Genomic DNA, 9633 nt, shown 5'->3' on the forward strand with positions numbered 1-9633 from the left:
TCATTGGACAAAGAGTGACACAGGGGAAGCATGAACGAAGTCCCCTCTACCACGAATTATGCAGTTGTGTTTCCTGCACCTGGGGAAATCGCAGGGGTCAGCACACCTGTGTGCAGTGGGTGAGCCTCACCCTGGGAAAACCGTCTTCACGATCAGGGGACTCCACTGCCGGGAAAGTGTGTTAGATGTACTTTATCACTGTTTAAACAATACACCCATGGACCTGGTGCAGTGGCTCATGCCTGTAATCCCAGCCCTTTGAGAGGCTGAGGCAGGCAGATCAGTAGGTCAGGAGTTCAGGACCAGCCTGGCTAACATGTTGAAACCCCGTCTCTACTAAAAATACACACACACCCACGTCAGTTGTGGTGGTGTGCACCTGTAGTCCCAGCCACTTGGGAGGCTGAGGCAGGATAATCACTAGAACCCGGGAGGCAGAGGTTGCAGTGAGTTGAGATTGCACCACTGCACTCCGGCCTGGGTGACAGAGACTCTCAAAAAAAACAAAAAAAAAACCAAAAAAAAAACCCACACAAGATTTATTTATCTATATCATCTATGTCTATGTATCTATCCATCTATCCATCTATATCCATGTATATCATTTCTGTCACCTATATCCATCCATCCATCTATCTGTATCATCTCTGTCTATATCATCTGTCTCCAGCGCTCCTCCTCTCTGACTACTGGCCTGGTCCAGGCAGTCTTCACTGTCACCTAGATTATTGCAATGATTTCCTTCCTAGTCTTTGCTTCTGCCCTGGCCCCTGTAACTCTGTTCCCAGCATGTAGTCGTGGTGATCTGAATAAAGCACAAATCAGATGTGTCACTGCTCTGCTCAGAAGCATCCATGTGGCCTCTTACCTGGAGTAAAAGCCAAGGCCTTATCACGCCCCCGGGGCTGTCCGGGCTGGCTCTCAGTGTCCCTCTGCTGCTTACTGCTCTCCTCCGACTAGGCAGCCACCATGGTGCGTTGATGATGCTGTTCCTCACGTAGCCACCGCTCTGAGGGCGCTCCTGCCTCGGGGCCTTTGTTCCCGGCATCCCCTCTGCTCTGTCCACACGTCCTCCTGCCCCGGGCTGTCACCTCCCTCAGGTCCCAGCTCAAATTTCATCTTAGCAATGAACCTTCCCCAAATACCCTAGGAAACAAGGATGCCCCTTGCCCCACCCCACAGTATCTTCCTGCCTGCCCTGCCCTTATCAATTCCTATTTGTTCGTTTATTCATTTATGTCCACCAGAATGTAAGTTCCAGGAGGGCAGGTCTCTTTCTGTCTGGTTTGCTGCTGTACTGTAATATCCAGAGCAGTGCCTTGTTCTTCGGCACCCTGTATAGTTGTTGAATGGGTATGATGGGACTTCTGTTCTTTCAGGCAGTGAATCCATCAGAAAGACAGAAGCCACTCTAGGTATGTCAAGCAAGAGAGATTTTTCTGTGTTTTCTTTTTAGTTTTTGTGGGTACACAGTATGTGTTTATATTGACGGGGTACCTGGGATGTTTGGTACAGGCATTCAGTGTCACATGAGCACATCACAGAGAATGGGGTGTCCATCCCCTCAGGCGTTTGTCCTCTGAGTTACAAACAGCCCAATTACCCTCTTTAAGTTATTTAAAAATGTACAGTTAAGGCCAAGCACAGTGGCTCACGTCTGTAATCCCAGCACTTTTAGAGGCTGAGGCGGGGGTGGGGGTGGGGTCAGTCAGGAGATTGAGACCATCCTGGCCAACATGGTGAAACTCCTTCTCTACTAAAAACATAAAAAACTAGTCAGGCGTGGTGGCGGGTGCCTGTAGTCCCAACTACTTGGGAGGCTGAGGCAGAAGAATCGCTTGAACCCAGGAGGCAGAGGTTGCAGTGAGCCAAGATTGCGCCACTGCACTCCAACCTGGTGACAGAGCAAGAATCCTCAAAAAAAAAAAGTCAGTTATTAGTGACTGTAGTCACCCTGTTGTGCTATCAGATAGTAGGACGTCTGCATTCTGACTGTTTTTAGCCCATGACCACCCCTCCCCGTCTCTCCCCTTCCCAGCCTTTGGCAACCATTCTTCTACTCTCTGTGTCCGTGAGTTCTATTGCTTTAGATTGAGAATACGTGATGTTTGTGTGTCTGAGCCTGGCTTATTTCACTAAATACAGTGATCTCCAGTTCCGTCCATGTTATGGCAAATGACAGGATCTCATTCCTTTTTGTGACTGAATAGTATTCCATCGTGCGTACCTACTGCATTTTCTTTATCCATTCGTCTGTTCACGAACCCTTAATTTGGGCTGTTATAAACAGTGCTGCAACAAACACAGCAGTACAGACATCCCTTGGATGTGCTGAGTTCCTTTACAGCAGTACAGACACCCCTTAGGTATGCTGAGTTCCTTTCTTGTGAGCATTTACCCAACCATGGGATTGCCGGATCACACGGTAGCCCAATTTTTAGTTTTTTGAGGCACCTCCAAACTGTTCTCCGAAGTGGTTGTGCTAGTTCACATCCCCATCAGCAGTGTGCAGGGTTCCGTTTTCTCCACCTCCTCACCAGCATTTGCTATTGCCTGTGTTTTGGATGGAAGCCATTTTAACTGGGGTGACATGATGTCTCATTGCAGTTTTGATTTGCGTTTCTCTGATGATCATGATACTGAGCATCTTTTCGGCTGCCGGTTTGCCATTTTTCTGTCTTCTTTTGAGAAATGTCTCTTCAAATCTTTTGCCCGTTTTTCGATCAGATTATTATACTTTTTCCTTTAGAGTTGTTTGAGCTCCGTATATAGTCTGGTTATTCATCCCTTGCCAGACAGGGAGTTTAAATATTTTCTCCCATTCTGTGGGCTCTCCTGTCTCTTTGTTGATTGTTTCTTTTGCTGTGCAGGAGCTTTTCTGCGTGATGTATTCCCGTTTGTCCATCTTTGCTTTGCTTGCCTGTGCTTGTGGGGTATTACTCAAGAAATGTTTGCTCAGACCAATGTCCTGGAGATCTTCCCCAGTGTTTCCTTGTAGTAGTTTCTTAGTTTTGTCAGCGGCGTTTGAAGCAAGAGCAACTCTATCTTAAAAGGAGCTGAGGAACATGAAGCCGAGATGTCCTGGGCTGCATTCCCAGATGGTTAAGGCATTCTAAGTCACCGGAGGAGATAGGAGGTCAGCACAAGATGCAGATCATAAAGACCTTGCTGATAAAACAGGTGGCAGTAAAGAAGCCGGCCAGAACCCACCAAAACCAAGATGGCCACGAGTGACCTCTGGACGTCCTCACTGCTACACTCCCGCTCGCACCATGACAGTGTACAAATGCCATGGCAACGTCAGGAAGTTACCCTATACAGTCTAAAAACGGGAGGCATGAATAACCCACTCTGTGTTTAGCATATCATCAAGAATAACCATAAAAATGGGCAGCCAGCCGCCCTCGGGGCTGCTCTGTCTGTGGAGTAGCCATTCTTTTATTTCTTCACTTTCTTTTTTTTTTTTTTTTTTTTTTTTGAGACGGAGTTTCGCTCTTGTTGCCCAGGCTGGAGTGCAATGGCGCGATCTCGGCTCACCGCAACCTCCGCCTCCAGGGTTCAGGCAATTCTCCTGCCTCAGCCTCCTGAGTAGCTGGGATTACAGGCACGTGCCACCACGCCCAGCTATTTTTTTTTGTATTTTTAGTAGAGACGGGGTTTCACCATGTTGACCAAGATGGTCTCGATCTCTTGACCTTGTGATCCACCCGCCTCGGCCTCCCAAAGTGCTGGGATTACAGGCTTGAGCCACCACGCCCGGCCTATTTCTTCACTTTCTTAACAAACTTGCTTTCACTTTACTCTATGGACTCACCGTGAATTCTTTCTTGCACGAAATCCAAGAAACCTCTCTTGGGGTCTGGATCAAAACTCCTTTCCTGTAACAGTTTGAAGTCTTAACTCTTTAATCCATTTAAACTTCATTTTTGTATATGGTGAGAGATAGGGGTCTAGTTTCATTCTTCTGCATATGGACATCCAGTTTTCCCAGCATCATCTATTGAAGAGACTGTCTTTTCCCCAGTGTATGTTCTTGGCACCTTTGTCAAAAATGAGTCCACTGTAGGTGTGTAGATTTGCTTCTGGGTTCTCTATTTTATTCCATTGATCTATGAGTTCTTTTTTTATCCCAGTACCATGCTGTTTTGGTTACTATAGCTCTGTAGTATAATTTGAAGTTAGATAATGTGACTCCTCCAGTTTTGTTCTTTTTTCCAAGCAAGAAGAGATTTAGGGATCCAGGAGTTAGGGTTTGCAAAATCACTGGAAGGGTACAGGTGCAAAGGTTCAGGAAAGCCATTCATTGCTCACCAGCTACAGGAAAAACAAGGAGTTTCATAACCTGCAGAAACTATTGCCAGGGTTACACTTGCCTGCAGTACCAAGGTGGGAAATGCTCAGATGCCAAGGCAAACTCATGCTTGCTGTGTTTGGCACTGTTGAAAGGGCGGGCAGCAAGCTGGCTTGCATCTCTTCAATCTTCCAAATGTCACCTGAGTGCCTCTCAGTGGCCCAGTCTAAGCTGGAATGCTCCTAGTTGGCATCCTGGGAAATGCAGTCCCTAGGCTTTCTTCTCCCCAGTACAGAGGTGGCACACCAGGGTGGAGAACCAGCTGACCACCCAACAGAGGCAGAAAATGCCCACCCTGTGTTCTCTTCTTGCTGTCCCCCCAGTTACCCCTTTTGGTAGAAAGAGACTCTTCAAGAAAGCGATCGATGATGCAGACAGATTTCAAGGATTGAGGTCTGTCAGATTGCAGGGTTCCCATGTGGTGAGAATGTCTACCTCAAATTACCAAAAGGTAACAATTTCAGCGTCAGTGTATTGAGCGATACTATGTGTCCAGCACTCTAAGCCTTTCATAGAAATTACCGAATTCAGTCTTCATGAGGCAAGTAGTAGTATTCATCTTATTTTGAGACAGTCTCACTCTGTCACTCAGGCTGGCGTGCAGTGTCGTGATCTCGGCTCACCGCAACCTCCACCTCCCAGGTTCAAGCGATTCTCCTGCCCCAGCCTCCCAAGTAGCTGGGACTACAGGCATGTACCACCATGCCCAACTAATTTTGCTATTTTTAGTAGAGATGGGGTTTTGCCATGTTGGCCAGGCTGCTCTCGAACTCCTGACCTCAGGTGATCCACCTGCCTCAGACTCCCAAAGTGCTGGGATTACAGGTGTGAGCCCTGCACCCAGCCTTTATCCTCATTTTTATAGATGAGGAAAGAAAGTGTAGTCTCGGTATCTTGCACAGTTAGAAGGCGGAGGGGCCACAATTTGAACCCAGGTTTTCTAACTGTGGAGCCTGCGCTTCTAAACATTAGATTGCATCCCCCTCCCCCACAAAGGAGTAGAAACACCAGTTCTGGGCGTCTCAGCTACGTGAGCATACATGAAGGAAAGGTTTTAAACGTCTACATAAATTTGTCAATAATATAAAAATACAGATGACCTGAATGTAATGCTTGGGAGGTCAAAACACAAGCCATGAGTCGGTCTCAAGAAGTTTGCTGCTCTGGGTCAGGGAATCCTCAACAGCAAAGTCACTCGCTCATGGTGGCATGGAGCGGGGTAAGTGGAGGGAACTGTAGTTTGCAACTTCACTTTCTAACCCTTTCCTTGCCACATTAACTTCTCTTTCTTTGAGACAGAGTCTCACTCTGTCACCCAGGTTGGGGTGCAGTGGTGCGATCTTGATTCACTGCAGCCTCTATCTCCCGGGTTCAAGCGATTCTCCTGCCTCAGCCTCCTAGGTAGCTGGGATTACAGGTGCGCGCCTCCACACTCGGCTAATTTTTGTATTTTTAGTAGAGACGGGGTTTCACCATGATGGCCAGGCTGGTCTCAAACTCCCGATCTCGTGATTTGTACGCCTCGGCTGGGATTGCAGGCATGAGCCCCAGTGCCCAGCCACCACATTCAATTCCTTTCCGGTTTTGGGCATATCATTTAGCCTTTCTGTACTTTGGGGCTTCTCATAGTTCTAAGTGAAATAACGATGTTAACTTTATCCAGAGAAGAATACGGGGAAAATCCTAATCACTTGGTATAAATTACTCCGAAAGCCTAACTGCTAAAGCAGAATGCTCTATGCTGGCAGAGATGTGAATATTGCACTAGAGAATCTTCCGGGTGTCATTGAAAAGTCACCAGTGATGGGCCTGCCTCCAGGAACTAAGGAAGATGACTTCACAGTCTGCTGGATTTTCCAGTCATTGTTTTCACCCTGAAAGCTTGCCTACGCTTTCTTAACTTGAATTTCAATTCATCACTCCTTTGAAACCTTTGAAACTAGGGATGTTTCTGTCTTTGTTCTCACCCCTAGACATGGACTTACGGAGAACAGTCTTGTTTTACCACCGTTATTTTTAGATTTTATGCATATTCTACTTGCTTCAGTCTTCACTTTGAAGCCACCCCTTCCAAGTTCTTTAATTATTATGATCATACACTACATTTCTCTTTCAGGCAATAAGATATTCAGAACAGAATGCAATATTTTAGATTAAGTTTTACGTTGGGTGCGGTGGCTCACGTCTGTAATCCCAGCACTTTGGGAGGCCAAGGTGGATGGACCATGTGAGGTCAGGAGTTTGAGACCATCCTGGCCAACGTGGCAAAACCTCATCTCTACTAAAAATACAAAAATTAGCTGGGCGTGGTGGCGTGTGCCTGTAGTTCCAGCTACTTGGGAGGCTGAGGTAGGAGAATTGCTTGAACCTGGTTGGCAGAGGTTACAGTGAGCTGAGACGGTACCACTGTACTCCAGCCTGGGCCACACAGTGAGACTCTATCTCAAAAAAATAAAAAGTTTCAACTGAGCTATTTCACTTGAAAGCAAAGCACTAGATTCACTGAGTTCCTCCATATACCTGTAACCAGAGCCACACCAATGCCATGCTGAGTGTTGGGTACACAAAGAAAACGGGCCTGGCTACCAGCCTCAAGGAACTTAGAGTCAAATGCATATATTTTGAACCCTTAAATGGATGTCTCAAATGTTGAATCAGAGCTCTGTAATTAACAATCATTAGGCACCATAGCTTTGCACAGTGGCTTTAGAACTCTTTGGGAGTAATCCATTTAGGAGAGAAAAGGGCAAATAAAACACATGGATAGCATGTGCATAGCTATGTTTTCAGTGATCGGGGAGACTTGGAAGATCAGACTGTACTCCCGGAGGGGCTGAGCAGATTGTCACGGGTGAGTGGGACTGAGTGAGAAATGCTTCCTGTAGGAAGTGGCCTGTCTTAGTGTGGCAGGAGTTTCCATGAATTCTGAGCCTGTTATCTCTTGCCTGTCTTTGAGGAGAACGGCTTCATTTATTGATTGATTTATTGAAATTTAATTTTATTTCTAGTCGAGGGGGTACATGGGCATGCTTGTTACATGGGTATATTGTATGCTGGCCTTCTAGTGCACCATTACCCAGAGAGTGAATATTGTACCTGATGGAATTTTCCAAGCTTTGCTCCCTTCAAATACCTGCCCCCCGCGTTTGGAGGCCCCCAGCGTCTGCCATTTCCATCTTTATGTCCGTGTCTACTCATTGCTTAGGCTCCACTTACACGTGAGAACATGTGGTTTTGATTTTCTGTCTCTGAGTTAGTTCCTTAGGATAATGGCTTCCAGCTCCATCCATGTCGCAAAGGACATGATCTCATTTTTTTTTTTTTTTTTTCTGTGAGATGGAGTCTCACTCTGTTGCCCAGGCTGGAGTGCAGCAGCGTGATCTCGGCTTGCTGCAACCTCCGCCTCCGGGTTCAAGTGATTCTCCTGCCTCAGCCTCTAGAGTAGCTGGGACTACAGGCACCTGCCACCACGCGCAGCTAATTTTTTTTTTTGTATTTTTAGTAGAGGTGGAGATTCACCATGTTGGTCAGACTGGTCTCGAACTTTCAACCTCAGGTGATCCACCTGCCTTGGCCTCCCAAAGTGCTGGGATTACAGGCGTGAGCCACAGTACCCCGCTGATCTCATTCTTTTTTATGTCTGCCTTTTTTTTTTAAATTTAAAGAAACAGTCTCACTCTGTTGGTCAAGATGCAGTACAGTGGCACGATCATAGCTCACTGCAGCCTCGAATTCCTGGGCTCAAGAGATCCTCCCGCCTCAGCCTCCTGTATAGCTGGGATGACAGAGGCACACCACAAATGGCTCATTTAAAAAAAATGTGTAGAGATTAGAGATGGGGCCTCACTCTGTTGCCCAGGCTGGTCTCAACAAGCAGCCCTCCTGCTTTGGCCTCCCAAAGTGCTGGGATTACAGGCGTGACCCTCTGCACCCAGCCAAGAACTGCTTTCTAAACGTCTACCTTGCAGAGTCAGGGGCATTATCTCCTTGAGTAGGAACTTTGATGTCTTTGGCCTGCCTTTGTGCTTTTGATCCTCTCCTACTTTTGAGACTGTGTTTTCACCCTTTCTTTTACCTTCTGCAGGAGCGTTGGCAGCACCTCTCAATTTAGCTCATCCCTGCATTTTATCTGTTGCTTTTTACTCCTTCTTAAAGAACATTAAGATGAGCGCCAAGGCCAGAGCCAGTGCTGGCCTCAGGCCTCCCTTCCTGGGGACTGTGGGCCACTTGTCACAATGTGTGGCCTAGAACCTTTGGCTGCGTTTTCAATCTGTGCACCTGTGTTCTTCTGGGAGCTGAGATTTGCTAAGATCCGCTACAGTGAAAGTTTTATCCAAGTAAACATCTCTCACCTCTTTGGGGGCCTTTTCATCTGTCGAATAAGTGAAACCGTCCAGAGGTAATCAAGTATGCAAGGCGCAGCTGCTGCTTCTGACCTGGCTATTCCTTGCTCCTCATTCTCCTGAACCATGAGTGGGATTTTTTTCTTCTTTCTCTTAGAACACATTCACAGTCTGTGCAGGCAGCGAAGCTCAGCTGAACCGAGGCTGTGGGCGCTTCCTTTATCCCTTCTCCACCTGTTCTTGCCCTCTCAGAGCATCGAGGCCTGTGGTTTTTATCCCTGCTTCTTTAGTTACCTGAGACGCAGTCTTCACTGGGAGGGGCTTGAAAAGAACTCAGGAGCAGGACCTGGTGCACAGTAGGCATCTAATAATGATTGATCTTCAGCTCTCTCTGCAGCCCTGTGTGTGGCATTGCACCCTGCAGCCTGCCGTGACGCAGTCAGATTAGATGGCTAGTCCCACGACGGGGCAAATCATTCTCCTGGGACTCGTGTCCTCGTCCTTCCTGCGGGAGTGGGGAGGCTGCCTGCCTCACAGGTGGCTGTGTGGAATTATAAACCAATAAAGTGACTGCTTAGCATATGGCTGAATGTCAAGGGCGACAGAAATGCTTAATTTCATTTATTTAGTAGTAGTTGGGTGGCCACGTGAATGTTGCTGTGGAAATCATAACTCTTGAATTCCTTGACACTTATCTTTGCTGTTGTTTTTAAATGAGGCTTTACATTTAAATCTTGTATTTTTTTAATCAGCTGAGCATGGTGGCGTGTGCCTGTAATCCCAGCTACTCAGGAGGCTGAGGCAGGAGAATTGCCTGAACCCAGGAGGCGGAGGTTGCGGTGAGCCGAGATCGCGCCATTGCACTCCAGCCTGGGTAACAAGAGCGAAACTCCGTCTCAAAAAAAAAAAAAAAAAAAAAAAAAATCTTGTTTTTTTTTT

At 47.0% G+C, this 9633-nt stretch overlaps 1 non-coding gene across 1 annotated transcript; it reads right to left on the bottom strand.

Moving 5' to 3' along the window:
• Positions 1-20: 20 nt before the first annotated feature.
• LOC120362093 (U1 spliceosomal RNA) lies at positions 21-180 on the bottom strand. The gene has a single exon (XR_005578093.2). It is a non-coding gene; the product is annotated as a U1 spliceosomal RNA (small nuclear RNA).
• Between the last annotated feature and the right edge of the window lie 9453 nt (positions 181-9633).

This window comes from Saimiri boliviensis, chromosome 14, assembly GCF_048565385.1.
Source record: "Saimiri boliviensis isolate mSaiBol1 chromosome 14, mSaiBol1.pri, whole genome shotgun sequence".
In the NCBI taxonomy this organism is placed as follows: Eukaryota; Metazoa; Chordata; class Mammalia; order Primates; family Cebidae; genus Saimiri; species Saimiri boliviensis.